Source organism: Mesoplodon densirostris, chromosome 10, assembly GCF_025265405.1.
Source record: "Mesoplodon densirostris isolate mMesDen1 chromosome 10, mMesDen1 primary haplotype, whole genome shotgun sequence".
Taxonomy (NCBI): Eukaryota; Metazoa; Chordata; class Mammalia; order Artiodactyla; family Ziphiidae; genus Mesoplodon; species Mesoplodon densirostris.
Window position 1 is genome coordinate 108,256,079 of NC_082670.1, and position 16,998 is coordinate 108,273,076.

General features: G+C 45.9%; 1 protein-coding gene across 1 annotated transcript in view; it reads right to left on the minus strand.

The window, feature by feature from the left end:
* Nucleotides 1-16,998, minus strand: part of CFAP92 (cilia and flagella associated protein 92 (putative)) — a 278,953-nt gene that overhangs the window by 10,479 nt on the left and 251,476 nt on the right. The gene's annotated exons all lie outside the window — the stretch shown is intronic.

Genomic DNA, 16,998 nt, shown 5'->3' on the forward strand with positions numbered 1-16,998 from the left:
AAAGCTGTAGTGTCTCTTCCTTTCTGGGGGCAACTAAAACTTCAGAATCTAGGGGGGACTTCCTAGTGCTAAAAGGAATCCAAGTACACCCAAACCATGGGGGACCATCTAGGCTGCAGGAGATTCAAAAAGTGACTGAGCCTCCGTGGCTGCTGCTGCTGGGCTTCCCATATCCAACCTACTTACCAGGTGTCACCCTACCTACATAACTCAGCACCCACCGGTTTAGCCAGAGTTTGGAACTTCAGGGGCGTGAAGCTTAACAGGGAAGAGATAGGGACACACAAGCCCTTCAGTGTTGCCTCTGGCACCTTCCCCTCTAATTCCCAGCCCAGGTAGATGACTCTTCCTAAAGCTTTTGGTTGCTGAGGAAACAGAGGTGGGCACGAAGAAATGCTGCCGCCTTGTGGACATTTTCGGTAACAACAACGTTACAACCAGTGCTTCAGGGCACCTAATATTCACAAAGCCTGTGGGGCTTTTAATGACACGTGTCCTCAAAAACGACCTGGGTTAGCTAACCGAAAAAAAATTCGAAACACAGACTTTCAAGATGCCAAATTTCAAAAGGGAATGTTTACTCACGCTGTTTAAAAAAACAAACCCCGACCACTACAGGAACTGGAAAATCGCTGCTTATTTGAGAAATGCATATCAAAATTATAAAGAGGCATCATCTCGCAGCAGGCAGTATGGCCAGCATCTAAAAGTCCACAAACAATCGATGGGGAAGGAGTGTGGAGAAAAGGGAACCTTCCCCCTTGCTAAGTGGAACCGTACATTGGTAAATGCCACTAGAAAGCACTGTATCCCAGTTCTTAGAAAACTAAAGAGAAAGTGACCCTACACATCTGCAGTCCCACTCCTGGGCGTTATTCGGGAAAATCTATAATTCATAAAGACACAAGCACCCCAGCTTTCATTGCGGCACAATTTACAAACTCCAGGACACAAAAACAAGTAGCCCAGCGAGTGCTGAATACATGGAGAGGAGGTCGTACGTGTTTACAACGGACTGCTACTCAGCCAGGAAAAGGAATGAAATAATGCCATCAGAAGCAACATGGATAGACCTGGGATGCCCAAACACTGAGTGAAGTCAGTCAGACAGAGGAGGACCCATAGCATATAATATCACTTATAGGAGGAATGGAAACATACATACAACTGAACTAGTTCACTAAACAGAAACAGACTCTCCGACTTTCAGAATAAACATAGGGTTCCAAAAAGTAAGTGGGGTAGGAGATATAAGTTGTGCGGTTCACATGAACACATACACATTAAAATACCTATACACATACATATAAAACACGCACACCACAAGGACTACTGTACAACACCAGGACCTCTGCTCAACATTCTGCAATACCCTATATGGAAAAGGAAGCCGAAAAACACTAGATATATTATATGTGTAGTTGAATCAGTTTGTTGTACACATAAACCAAATCCCACTTTGGAAATCAACTCTAGGGCAACATACCATCAGAATTAAGTTGAAAAAGAAAGTAAAAGGAAAGCAATGGGTATGCTTTTCGCCTCGGGCCTCGGTGATATGTGCCGGTGTCAAATCCCTGCAGTCTGAGCAGCCTGGGGTCCCAAGGGTGCACTGAGGTGGAGAGGAGAGACGTGAGGACGATGTGCCTGCAAATGCACCCCCTTAAAGCTATAGTGTCTCTTCCTTTCTGGGGGGAACTAAAACTTCAGAAACTAGGGGGGACTTCCTAGTGCTAAAAGGAATCCAAGTACACCCAAACCATGGGGGACCATCTAGGCTGCAGGAGATTCAAAAAGTGACTGAGCCTCCGCGGCTGCTGGTGGTGGGCTTCCCACATCCAGCCTCCTTGCCAGGTGTCACCCCAACTACACACTGCAGCACGCACAGGTTTAGCCAGAGTTCTGAATTTCAGGGGCAATGAGGTTAACGGGGAAGCGATAGTGACACACAAGCCGTTGGGTGTCGCCTCTGGCACCTTCCCCTCTAATTCCCAGCCGGAAGATGACTCTTCCTAAAGCTTTTGGTTGCTGAGGAAACAGAGGTGGGCACGAAGAAATGCTGCCGCCTTGTGGACATTTTCGGTAACAACAAGTTTACAACCAGAGTTTCAGGGCACCTAATATTCACAAAGCCTGAGGGGCTTTTAATGACACGTGTCCTCAAAAACGACCTGGGTTAGCTAACCGAAAAAAAATTCGAAACACAGACTTTCAAGACGCCAAATTTCAAAAGGGAATGTTTACTCACGCTGTTTAAAAAAACAAACCCCGACCACTACAGGAACTGGAAAATGGCTGCTTATTCGAGAAATGCATATCAAAATTATAAAGCGGCATCATCTCGCAGCAGGCAGTATGGCCAGCATCTAAAAGTCCACAAACAATCGATGGGGAAGGAGTGTGGAGAAAAGGGAACCTTCCCCCTCGGTAAGTGGAACTGTACATTGGTAAATGCCACTAGAAAGCACTGTATCCCAGTTCTTAGAGAACTAAAGAGAGAGTGATGCTATACATCTGCAGTCCCACACCTGGGCGTTATTCGGGAAAATCTATAATTCATAAAGACACAAGCACCCCAGCTTTCATTGCGGCACAATTTACAAACTCCAGGACGCAAAAACAAGTAGCCCAGCGAGTGCTGAATACATGGAGAGGAGGTCGTACGTGTTTACAACGGACTGTTACTCAGCCAGGAAAAGGAATGAAATAATGCCATCAGAAGCAACATGGATAGACCTGGGATGCCCAAACACTGAGTGAAGTCAGTCAGACAGAGGCGGACCCATAGCATATAATATCACTTATAGGAGGAATGGAAACATACATACAACTGAACTAGTTCACTAAACAGAAACAGACTCTCCGACTTTCAGAATAAACATAGGGTTACCAAAAAGTAAGTGGGGTAGGAGATATAAGTTGTGCGGTTCACATGAACACATACACAGTAAAATACCTATACACATACATATAAAACACGCACTCCACAAGGACTACTGTACAACACCAGGACCTCAACTCAACATTCTGCAATAACTTATATGGAAAAGGAAGCCGAAAAACACTAGATATATTATATGTGTAGTTGAATCAGCTTGCTGTACACGTAAACCAAACCCCACTTTGGAAATCAACTCTAGTGCAACATACCATCAGAATTAAGCTGAAAAAGAAAGTAAAAGGAAAGAAATGGGTATGCTTTTCGCCTCGGGCCTCGGTGATATGTGCTGGTCTCACATCCCCGCAGTCTGAGCAGCCTGGGGTCCCAACGGTGCACTGAGGTGGAGCGGAGAGACGTGAGGAGGATGTGCCTGCAAATGCACCCCCTTAAAGCTGTAGTGTCTCTTCCTTTCTGGGGGCAACTAAAACTTCAGAATCTAGGGGGGACTTCCTAGTGCTAAAAGGAATCCAAGTACACCCAAACCATGGGGGACCATCTAGGCTGCAGGAGATTCAAAAAGTGACTGAGCCTCCGTGGCTGCTGCTGCTGGGCTTCCCATATCCAACCTACTTACCAGGTGTCACCCTACCTACATAACTCAGCACCCACCGGTTTAGCCAGAGTTTGGAACTTCAGGGGCGTGAAGCTTAACAGGGAAGAGATAGGGACACACAAGCCCTTCAGTGTTGCCTCTGGCACCTTCCCCTCTAATTCCCAGCCCAGGTAGATGACTCTTCCTAAAGCTTTTGGTTGCTGAGGAAACAGAGGTGGGCACGAAGAAATGCTGCCGCCTTGTGGACATTTTCGGTAACAACAACGTTACAACCAGTGCTTCAGGGCACCTAATATTCACAAAGCCTGTGGGGCTTTTAATGACACGTGTCCTCAAAAACGACCTGGGTTAGCTAACCGAAAAAGAATTCGAAACACAGACTTTCAAGACGCCAAATTTCAAACGGGAATGTTTACTCACGCTGTTTAAAAAAACAAACCCCGACCACTACAGGAACTGGAAAATCGCTGCTTATTCGAGAAATGCATATCAAAATTATAAAGCGGCATCATCTCGCAGCAGGCAGTATGGCCAGCATCTAAAAGTCCACAAACAATCGATGGGGAAGGAGTGTGGAGAAAAGGGAACCTTCCCCCTTGCTAAGTGGAACCGTACATTGGTAAATGCCACTAGAAAGCACTGTATCCCAGTTCTTAGAAAACTAAAGAGAAAGTGACCCTACACATCTGCAGTCCCACTCCTGGGCGTTATTCGGGAAAATCTATAATTCATAAAGACACAAGCACCCCAGCTTTCATTGCGGCACAATTTACAAACTCCAGGACACAAAAACAAGTAGCCCAGCGAGTGCTGAATACATGGAGAGGAGGTCGTACGTGTTTACAACGGACTGTTACTCAGCCAGGAAAAGGAATGAAATAATGCCATCAGAAGCAACATGGATAGACCTGGGATGCCCAAACACTGAGTGAAGTCAGTCAGACAAAGGAGGACCCATAGCATATAATATCACTTATAGGAGGAATGGGAACATACATACAACTGAACTAGTTCACTAAACAGAAACAGACTCTCCGACTTTCAGAATAAACATAGGGTTCCAAAAAGTAAGTGGGGTAGGAGATATAAGTTGTGCGGTTCACATGAACACATACACATTAAAATACCTATACACATACATATAAAACACGCACACCACAAGGACTACTGTACAACACCAGGACCTCTGCTCAACATTCTGCAATACCCTATATGGAAAAGGAAGCCGAAAAACACTAGATATATTATATGTGTAGTTGAATCAGTTTGCTGTACACCTAAACGAAATCCCACTTTGGAAATCAACTCTAGGGCAACATACCATCAGAATTAAGTTGAAAAAGAAAGTAAAAGGAAAGCAATGGGTATGCTTTTCGCCTCGGGCCTCAGTGATATGTGCCGGTGTCAAATCCCCGCAGTCTGAGCAGCCTGGGGTCCCAAGGGTGCACTGAGGTGGAGAGGAGAGACGTGAGGACGATGTGCCTGCAAATGCACCCCCTTAAAGCTATAGTGTCTCTTCCTTTCTGTGGGGAACTAAAACTTCAGAAACTAGGGGGGACTTCCTAGTGCTAAAAGGAATCCAAGTACACCCAAACCATGGAGGACCATCTAGGCTGCAGGAGATTCAAAAAGTGACTGAGCCTCCGCGGCTGCTGGTGGTGGGCTTCCCACATCCAGCCTCCTTGCCAGGTGTCACCCCAACTACACACTGCAGCACGCACAGGTTTAGCCAGAGTTCTGAATTTCAGGGGCAATGAGGTTAACGGGGAAGCGATAGTGACACACAAGCCGTTGGGTGTCGCCTCTGGCACCTTCCCCTCTAATTCCCAGCCGGAAGATGACTCTTCCTAAAGCTTTTGGTTGCTGAGGAAACAGAGGTGGGCACGAAGAAATGCTGCCGCCTTGTGGACATTTTCGGTAACAACAAGTTTACAACCAGAGTTTCAGGGCACCTAATATTCACAAAGCCTGAGGGGCTTTTAATGACACGTGTCCTCAAAAACGACCTGGGTTAGCTAACCGAAAAAGAATTCGAAACACAGACTTTCAAGACGCCAAATTTCAAAAGGGAATGTTTACTCACGCTGTTTAAAAAAACAAACCCCGACCACTACAGGAACTGGAAAATCGCTGCTTATTCGAGAAATGCATATCAAAATTATAAAGCGGCATCATCTCGCAGCAGGCAGTATGGCCAGCATCTAAAAGTCCACAAACAATCGATGGGGAAGGAGTGTGGAGAAAAGGGAACCTTCCCCCTCGGTAAGTGGAACTGTACATTGGTAAATGCCACTAGAAAGCACTGTATCCCAGTTCTTAGAGAACTAAAGAGAGAGTGATGCTATACATCTGCAGTCCCACACCTGGGCGTTATTCGGGAAAATCTATAATTCATAAAGACACAAGCACCCCAGCTTTCATTGCGGCACAATTTACAAACTCCAGGACACAAAAACAAGTAGCCCAGCGAGTGCTGAATACATGGAGAGGAGGTCGTACGTGTTTACAACGGACTGTTACTCAGCCAGGAAAAGGAATGAAATAATGCCATCAGAAGCAACATGGATAGACCTGGGATGCCCAAACACTGAGTGAAGTCAGTCAGACAGAGGAGGACCCATAGCATATAATATCACTTATAGGAGGAATGGAAACATACATACAACTGAACTAGTTCACTAAACAGAAACAGACTCTCCGACTTTCAGAATAAACATAGGGTTCCAAAAAGTAAGTGGGGTAGGAGATATAAGTTGTGCGGTTCACATGAACACATACACAGTAAAATACCTATACACATACATATAAAACACGCACACCACAAGGACTACTGTACAACACCAGGACCTCTGCTCAACATTCTGCAATACCCTATATGGAAAAGGAAGCCGAAAAACACTAGATATATTATATGTGTAGTTGAATCAGCTTGCTGTACACGTAAACCAAACCCCACTTTGGAAATCAACTCTAGTGCAACATACCATCAGAATGAAGCTGAAAAAGAAAGTAAAAGGAAAGAAATGGGTATGCTTTTCGCCTCGGGCCTCGGTGATATGTGCTGGTCTCACATCCCCGCAGTCTGAGCAGCCTGGGGTCCCAAGGGTGCACTGAGGTGGAGAGGAGAGACGTGAGGACGATGTGCCTGCAAATGCACCCCCTTAAAGCTATAGTGTCTCTTCCTTTCTGGGGGGAACTAAAACTTCAGAAACTAGGGGGGACTTCCTAGTGCTAAAAGGAATCCAAGTACACCCAAACCATGGGGGACCATCTAGGCTGCAGGAGATTCAAAAAGTGACCGAGCCTCCGCGGCTGCTGGTGGTGGGCTTCCCACATCCAGCCTCCTTGCCAGGTGTCACCCCAACTACACACTGCAGCACGCACAGGTATAGCCAGAGTTCTGAATTTCAGGGGCATGAAGGTTAACGGGGAAGCGATAGTGACACACAAGCCGTTGGGTGTCGCCTCTGGCACCTTTCCCTCTAATTCCCAGCCCAGGAAGATGACTCTTCCTAAAGCTTTTGGTTGCTGAGGAAACAGAGGTGGGCACGAAGAAATGCTGCCGCCTTGTGGACATTTTCGGTAACAACAAGTTTACAACCAGAGTTTCAGGGCACCTAATATTCACAAAGCCTGAGGGGCTTTTAATGACACGTGTCCTCAAAAACGACCTGGGTTAGCTAACCGAAAAAAAATTCGAAACACAGACTTTCAAGACGCCAAATTTCAAAAGGGAATGTTTACTCACGCTGTTTAAAAAAACAAACCCCGACCACTACAGGAACTGGAAAATGGCTGCTTATTCGAGAAATGCATATCAAAATTATAAAGCGGCATCATCTCGCAGCAGGCAGTATGGCCAGCATCTAAAAGTCCACAAACAATCGATGGGGAAGGAGTGTGGAGATAAGGGAACCTTCCCCCTCGGTAAGTGGAACTGTACATTGGTAAATGCCACTAGAAAGCACTGTATCCCAGTTCTTAGAGAACTAAAGAGAGAGTGATGCTATACATCTGCAGTCCCACACCTGGGCGTTATTCGGGAAAATCTATAATTCATAAAGACACAAGCACCCCAGCTTTCATTGCGGCACAATTTACAAACTCCAGGACGCAAAAACAAGTAGCCCAGCGAGTGCTGAATACATGGAGAGGAGGTCGTACGTGTTTACAACGGACTGTTACTCAGCCAGGAAAAGGAATGAAATAATGCCATCAGAAGCAACATGGATAGACCTGGGATGCCCAAACACTGAGTGAAGTCAGTCAGACAGAGGAGGACCCATAGCATATAATATCACTTATAGGAGGAATGGAAACATACATACAACTGAACTAGTTCACTAAACAGAAACAGACTCTCTGACTTTCAGAATAAACATAGGGTTACCAAAAAGTAAGTGGGGTAGGAGATATAAGTTGTGCGGTTCACATGAACACATACACAGTAAAATACCTATAAACATATATATAAAACACGCACTCCACAAGGACTACTGTACAACACCAGGACCTCAACTCAGCTTTCTGCAATAACCTATAGGGAAAAGGAAGCCGAAAAACACTAGATATATTATATGTGTAGTTGAATCAGCTTGCTGTACACGTAAATCAAACCCCACTTTGGAAATCAACTCTAGTGCAACATACCATCAGAGTTAAGCTGAAAAAGAAAGTAAAAGGAAAGAAATGGGTATGCTTTTCGCCTCGGGCCTCGGTGATATGTGCTGGTCTCACATCCCCGCAGTCTGAGCAGCCTGGGGTCCCAACGGTGCACTGAGGTGGAGCGGAGAGACGTGAGGAGGATGTGCCTGCAAATGCACCCTCTTAAAGCTGTAGTGTCTCTTCCTTTCTGGGGGGAACTAAAACTTCAGAAACTTGGGGGGACTTCCTAGTGCTAAAAGGAATCCAAGTACACCCAAACCATGGGGGACCATCTAGGCTGCAGGAGATTCAAAAAGTGACTGAGCCTCCGCGGCTGCTGGTGGTGGGCTTCCCACATCCAGCCTCCTTGCCAGGTGTCACCCCAACTACACACTGCAGCACGCACAGGTTTAGCCAGTGTTCTGAATTTCAGGGGCATGAAGGTTAACGGGGAAGCGATAGTGATACACAAGCCGTTGGGTGTCGCCTCTGGCACCTTCCCCTCTAATTCCCAGCCCAGGAAGATGACTCTTCCTAAAGCTTTTGGTTGCTGAGGAAACAGAGGTGGGCACGAAGAAATGCTGCCGCCTTGTGGACATTTTCGGTAACAACAAGTTTACAACCAGAGTTTCAGGGCACCTAATATTCACAAAGCCTGAGGGGCTTTTAATGACACGTGTCCTCAAAAACGACCTGGGTTAGCTAACCGAAAAAAAATTCGAAACACAGACTTTCAAGACGCCAAATTTCAAAAGGGAATGTTTACTCACGCTGTTTAAAAAAACAAACCCCGACCACTACAGGAACTGGAAAATGGCTGCTTATTCGAGAAATGCATATCAAAATTATAAAGCGGCATCATCTCGCAGCAGGCAGTATGGCCAGCATCTAAAAGTCCACAAACAATCGATGGGGAAGGAGTGTGGAGAAAAGGGAACCTTCCCCCTCGGTAAGTGGAACTGTACATTGGTAAATGCCACTAGAAAGCACTGTATCCCAGTTCTTAGAGAACTAAAGAGAGAGTGATGCTATACATCTGCAGTCCCACACCTGGGCGTTATTCGGGAAAATCTATAATTCATAAAGACACAAGCACCCCAGCTTTCATTGCGGCACAATTTACAAACTCCAGGACGCAAAAACAAGTAGCCCAGCGAGTGCTGAATACATGGAGAGGAGGTCGTACGTGTTTACAACGGACTGTTACTTAGCCAGGAAAAGGAATGAAATAATGCCATCAGAAGCAACATGGATAGACCTGGGATGCCCAAACACTGAGTGAAGTCAGTCAGACAGAGGAGGACCCATAGCATATAATATCACTTATAGGAGGAATGGAAACATACATACAACTGAACTAGTTCACTAAACAGAAACAGACTCTCTGACTTTCAGAATAAACATAGGGTTACCAAAAAGTAAGTGGGGTAGGAGATATAAGTTGTGCGGTTCACATGAACACATACACAGTAAAATACCTATAAACATATATATAAAACACGCACTCCACAAGGACTACTGTACAACACCAGGACCTCAACTCAGCTTTCTGCAATAACCTATAGGGAAAAGGAAGCCGAAAAACACTAGATATATTATATGTGTAGTTGAATCAGCTTGCTGTACACGTAAACCAAACCCCACTTTGGAAATCAACTCTAGTGCAACATACCATCAGAATTAAGCTGAAAAAGAAAGTAAAAGGAAAGAAATGGGTATGCTTTTCGCCTCGGGCCTCGGTGATATGTGCTGGTCTCACATCCCCGCAGTCTGAGCAGCCTGGGGTCCCAACGGTGCACTGAGGTGGAGCGGAGAGACGTGAGGAGGATGTGCCTGCAAATGCACCCTCTTAAAGCTGTAGTGTCTCTTCCTTTCTGGGGGGAACAAAACTTCAGAATCTAGGGGGGCCTTTCTAGTGCTAAAAGGAATCCAAGTACACCCAAACCATGGGGGACCATCTAGGCTGCAGGAGAGTCAAAAAGTGACCGAGCCTCCGCGGCTGCTGGTGGTGGGCTTCCCACATCCAGCCTCCTTGCCAGGTGTCACCCCACCTACACACAGCACCACCGACAGGTTTAGCCAGAGTTGAGAATTTCAGGGGCGTGAAGGTTAACGGGGAAGCGATAGTGACACACAAGCCGTTGGGGGTTGCCTCTGGCACCTTCCCCTCTAATTCCCAGCCCAGGAAGATGACTCTTCCTAAAGCTTTTGGTTCCTGAGGAAACAGAGGTGGGCACGAAGAAATGCTGCCGCCTTGTGGACATTTTCGGTAACAACAACTTTACAACAAGAGTTTCAGGGCACCTAATATTCACAAAGCCTGAGGGGCTTTTAATGACACGTGTCCTCAAAAACGACCTAGGTTAGCTAACCGAAAAAAAATTCGAAACACAGACTTTCAAGACGCCAAATTTCAGAAGGGAATGTTTACTCACGCTGTTTAAAAAAACAAACCCCGACCACTACAGGAACTGGAAAATCGCTGCTTATTCGAGAAATGCATATCAAAATTATAAAGCGGCATCAACTCGCAGCAGGCAGTATGGCCAGCATCTAAAATTCCACAAACAATCGATGGGGAAGGAGTGTGGAGAAAAGAGAACCTTCCCCCTCGGTAAGTGGAACTGTACATTGGTAAATGCCACTAGAAAGCACTGTATCCCAGTCCTTAGAAAACTAAAGAAAAAGTGACCCTACACATCTGCAGTCCCACTCCTGGGCGTTATTCGGGAAAATCTATAATTCATAAAGACACAAGCACCCCAGCTTTCATTGCGGCACAATTTACAAACTCCAGGACACAAAAACAAGTAGCTCAGCGAGTGCTGAATACATGGAGAGGAGGTCGTACGTGTTTACAACGGACAGTTACTCAGCCAGGAAAAGGAATGAAATAATGCCATCAGAAGCAACATGGATAGACCTGGGATGCCCAAACACTGAGTGAAGTCAGTCAGACAGAGGAGGACCCATAGCATATAATATCACTTATAGGAGGAATGGAAACATACATACAACTGAACTAGTTCACTAAACAGAAACAGACTCTCCGACTTTCAGAATAAACATAGGGTTACCAAAAAGTAAGTGGGGTAGGAGATATAAGTTGTGCGGTTCACATGAACACATACACAGTAAAATACCTATAAACATATATATAAAACACGCACTCCACAAGGACTACTGTACAACACCAGGACCTCAACTCAGCTTTCTGCAATAACCTATAGGGAAAAGGAAGCCGAAAAACACTAGATATATTATATGTGTAGTTGAATCAGCTTGCTGTACACGTAAACCAAACCCCACTTTGGAAATCAACTCTAGTGCAACATACCATCAGAATTAAGCTGAAAAAGAAAGTAAAAGGAAAGAAATGGGTATGCTTTTCGCCTCGGGCCTCGGTGATATGTGCTGGTCTCACATCCCCGCAGTCTGAGCAGCCTGGGGTCCCAACGGTGCACTGAGGTGGAGCGGAGAGACGTGAGGAGGATGTGCCTGCAAATGCACCCTCTTAAAGCTGTAGTGTCTCTTCCTTTCTGGGGGGAACAAAACTTCAGAATCTAGGGGGGCCTTTCTAGTGCTAAAAGGAATCCAAGTACACCCAAACCATGGGGGACCATCTAGGCTGCAGGAGAGCCAAAAAGTGACCGAGCCTCCGCGGCTGCTGGTGGTGGGCTTCCCACATCCAGCCTCCTTGCCAGGTGTCACCCCACCTACACACAGCACCACCGACAGGTTTAGCCAGAGTTGAGAATTTCAGGGGCGTGAAGGTTAACGGGGAAGCGATAGTGACACACAAGCCGTTGGGGGTTGCCTCTGGCACCTTCCCCTCTAATTCCCAGCCCAGGAAGATGACTCTTCCTAAAGCTTTTGGTTCCTGAGGAAACAGAGGTGGGCACGAAGAAATGCTGCCGCCTTGTGGACATTTTCGGTAACAACAACTTTACAACAAGAGTTTCAGGGCACCTAATATTCACAAAGCCTGAGGGGCTTTTAATGACACGTGTCCTCAAAAACGACCTAGGTTAGCTAACCGAAAAAAAATTCGAAACACAGACTTTCAAGACGCCAAATTTCAGAAGGGAATGTTTACTCACGCTGTTTAAAAAAACAAACCCCGACCACTACAGGAACTGGAAAATCGCTGCTTATTCGAGAAATGCATATCAAAATTATAAAGCGGCATCAACTCGCAGCAGGCAGTATGGCCAGCATCTAAAATTCCACAAACAATCGATGGGGAAGGAGTGTGGAGAAAAGAGAACCTTCCCCCTCGGTAAGTGGAACTGTACATTGGTAAATGCCACTAGAAAGCACTGTATCCCAGTCCTTAGAAAACTAAAGAAAAAGTGACCCTACACATCTGCAGTCCCACTCCTGGGCGTTATTCGGGAAAATCTATAATTCATAAAGACACAAGCACCCCAGCTTTCATTGCGGCACAATTTACAAACTCCAGGACACAAAAACAAGTAGCTCAGCGAGTGCTGAATACATGGAGAGGAGGTCGTACGTGTTTACAACGGACAGTTACTCAGCCAGGAAAAGGAATGAAATAATGCCATCAGAAGCAACATGGATAGACCTGGGATGCCCAAACACTGAGTGAAGTCAGTCAGACAGAGGAGGACCCATAGCATATAATATCACTTATAGGAGGAATGGAAACATACATACAACTGAACTAGTTCACTAAACAGAAACAGACTCTCCGACTTTCAGAATAAACATAGGGGTACCAAAAAGTAAGTGGGGTAGGAGATATAAGTTGTGCGGTTCACATGAACACATACACAGTAAAATACCTATACACATACATATAAAACACGCACACCACAAGGACTACTGTACAACACCAGGACCTCTGCTCAACATTCTGCAATACCCTATATGGAAAAGGAAGCCGAAAAACACTAGATATATTATATGTGTAGTTGAATCAGTTTGCTGTACACCTAAACGAAATCCCACTTTGGAAATCAACTCTAGGGCAACATACCATCAGAATTAAGTTGAAAAAGAAAGTAAAAGGAAAGCAATGGGTATGCTTTTCGCCTCGGGCCTCGGTGATATGTGCCGGTGTCAAATCCCCGCAGTCTGAGCAGCCTGGGGTCCCAAGGGTGCACTGAGGTGGAGCGGAGAGACGTGAGGACGATGTGCCTGCAAATGCACCCCCTTAAAGCTGCAGTGTCTCTTCCTTTCTGGGGGGAACCAAAACTTCAGAATCTAGGGGGGACTTTCTAGTGCTGAAAGGAATCCAAGTACACCCAAACCATGGGGGACCATCTAGGCTGCAGGAGAGTCAAAAAGTGACCGAGCCTCCGCGGCTGCAGGTGGTGGGCTTCCCACATCCAGCCTCCTTGCCAGGTGGCACCCCACCTACACAGGGCACCACCCACAGGTTTAGCCAGAGTTCTGAATTTCAGGGGCATGAAGGTTAACGGGGAAGCGATAGTGATACACAAGCCGTTGGGTGTTGCCTCTGGCACCTGCCCCTCTAATTCCCAGCCCAGGAAGATGACTCTTCCTAAAGCTTTTGGTTGCTGAGGAAACAGAGGTGGGCACGAAGAAATGCTGCCGCCTTGTGGACATTTTCAGTAACAACAACTTTACAACCAGAGCTTCAGGGCACCTAATATTCACAAAGCCTGAGGGGCTTTTAATGACACGTGTCCTCAAAAACGACCTGGGTTAGCTAACCGAAAAAAAATTCGAAACACAGACTTTCAAGACGCCAAATTTCAAAAGGGAATGTTTACTCACGCTGTTTAAAACAAACAAACCCCGACCACTACAGGAACTGGAAAATGGCTGCTTATTCGAGAAATGCATATCAAAATTATAAAGCGGCATCATCTCGCAGCAGGCAGTATGGCCAGCATCTAAAAGTCCACAAACAATCGATGGGGAAGGAGTGTGGAGAAAATGGAACCTTCCCCCCTCGGTAAGTGGAACTGTACATTGGTAACTGCCACTAGACAGCACTGTATCCCAGTTCTTAGAGAACTAAAGAGAGAGTGATGCTATACATCTGCAGTCCCACACCTGGGCGTTATTCAGGAAAATCCATAATTCATAAAGACACAAGCACCCCAGCTTTCATTGCGGCACCATTTACAAACTCCAGGACACAAAAACAAGTAGCCCAGCGAGTGCTGAATACATAAAGAGGACGTGGTAAGTGTATACAAGGGACTGTTACTTATTCAGGAAAAGGAATGAAATAATGCCATCAGAAGCAACATGGATGGACCTGGGATGCCCAAACCCTGAGTGAAGTCAGTCAGACAGAGGAGGACCCATAGCATATAATATCACTTATAGGAGGAATGGAAACATACATACAACTGAACTAGTTCACTAAACAGAAAGACTCTCCGACTTTCAGAATAAACATAGGGTTACCAAAAAGTAAGTGGGGTAGGAGATATAAGTTGTGCGGTTCACATGAACACATACACAGTAAAATACCTATACACATACATATAAAACACGCACACCACAAGGACTAGTGTACAACACCAGGACCTCTACTCAACATTCTGCAATAACTTATATGGAAAAGGAAGCCGAAAAACACTAGATATATTATATGTGTAGTTGAATCAGCTTGCTGTACACGTAAACCAAACCCCACTTTGGAAATCAACTCTAGTGCAACATACCATCAGAATTAAGCTGAAAAAGAAAGTAAAAGGAAAGAAATGGGTATGCTTTTCGCCTCGGGCCTCGGTGATATGTGCTGGTCTCACATCCCCGCAGTCTGAGCAGCCTGGGGTCCCAACGGTGCACTGAGGTGGAGCGGAGAGACGTGAGGAGGATGTGCCTGCAAATGCACCCTCTTAAAGCTGTAGTGTCTCTTCCTTTCTGGGGGCAACTAAAACTTCAGAATCTAGGGGGGACTTCCTAGTGCTAAAAGGAATCCAAGTACACCCAAACCATGGGGGACCATCTAGGCTGCAGGAGATTCAAAAAGTGACTGAGCCTCCGTGGCTGCTGCTGGTGGGCTTCCCATATGCAGCCTACTTGCCAGGTGTCACCCTACCTACATAACTCAGCACCCACAGGTTTAGCCAGAGTTTGGAACTTCAGGGGCGTGAAGCTTAACAGCGAAGAGATAGGGACACACAAGCCCTTCAGTTTTGCCTCTGGCACCTTCCCCTCTAATTCACAGCCCAGGTAGATGACTCTTCCTAAAGCTTTTGGTTGCTGAGGAAACAGAGGTGGGCACGAAGAAATGCTGCCGCCTTGTGGACATTTTCGGTAACAACAAGTTTACAACCAGAGTTTCAGGGCACCTAATATTCACAAAGCCTGAGGGGCTTTTAATGACACGTGTCCTCAAAAACGACCTGGGTTAGCTAACCGAAAAAAAATTCGAAACACAGACTTTCAAGACGCCAAATTTCAAAAGGGAATGTTTACTCACGCTGTTTAAAAAAACAAACCCCGACCACTACAGGAACTGGAAAATGGCTGCTTATTCGAGAAATGCATATCAAAATTATAAAGCGGCATCATCTCGCAGCAGGCAGTATGGCCAGCATCTAAAAGTCCACAAACAATCGATGGGGAAGGAGTGTGGAGAAAAGGGAACCTTCCCCCTCGGTAAGTGGAACTGTACATTGGTAAATGCCACTAGAAAGCACTGTATCCCAGTTCTTAGAGAACTAAAGAGAGAGTGATGCTATACATCTGCAGTCCCACACCTGGGCGTTATTCGGGAAAATCTATAATTCATAAAGACACAAGCACCCCAGCTTTCATTGCGGCACAATTTACAAACTCCAGGACGCAAAAACAAGTAGCCCAGCGAGTGCTGAATACATGGAGAGGAGGTCGTACGTGTTTACAACGGACTGTTACTTAGCCAGGAAAAGGAATGAAATAATGCCATCAGAAGCAACATGGATAGACCTGGGATGCCCAAACACTGAGTGAAGTCAGTCAGACAGAGGAGGACCCATAGCATATAATATCACTTATAGGAGGAATGGAAACATACATACAACTGAACTAGTTCACTAAACAGAAACAGACTCTCTGACTTTCAGAATAAACATAGGGTTACCAAAAAGTAAGTGGGGTAGGAGATATAAGTTGTGCGGTTCACATGAACACATACACAGTAAAATACCTATAAACATATATATAAAACACGCACTCCACAAGGACTACTGTACAACACCAGGACCTCAACTCAGCTTTCTGCAATAACCTATAGGGAAAAGGAAGCCGAAAAACACTAGATATATTATATGTGTAGTTGAATCAGCTTGCTGTACACGTAAACCAAACCCCACTTTGGAAATCAACTCTAGTGCAACATACCATCAGAATTAAGCTGAAAAAGAAAGTAAAAGGAAAGAAATGGGTATGCTTTTCGCCTCGGGCCTCGGTGATATGTGCTGGTCTCACATCCCCGCAGTCTGAGCAGCCTGGGGTCCCAACGGTGCACTGAGGTGGAGCGGAGAGACGTGAGGAGGATGTGCCTGCAAATGCACCCTCTTAAAGCTGTAGTGTCTCTTCCTTTCTGGGGGGAACTAAAACTTCAGAAACTTGGGGGGACTTCCTAGTGCTAAAAGGAATCCAAGTACACCCAAACCATGGGGGACCATCTAGGCTGCAGGAGATTCAAAAAGTGACTGAGCCTCCGCGGCTGCTGGTGGTGGGCTTCCCACATCCAGCCTCCTTGCCAGGTGTCACCCCAACTACACACTGCAGCACGCACAGGTTTAGCCAGTGTTCTGAATTTCAGGGGCATGAAGGTTAACGGGGAAGCGATAGTGATACACAAGCCGTTGGGTGTCGCCTCTGGCACCTTCCCCTCTAATTCCCAGCCCAGGAAGATGACTCT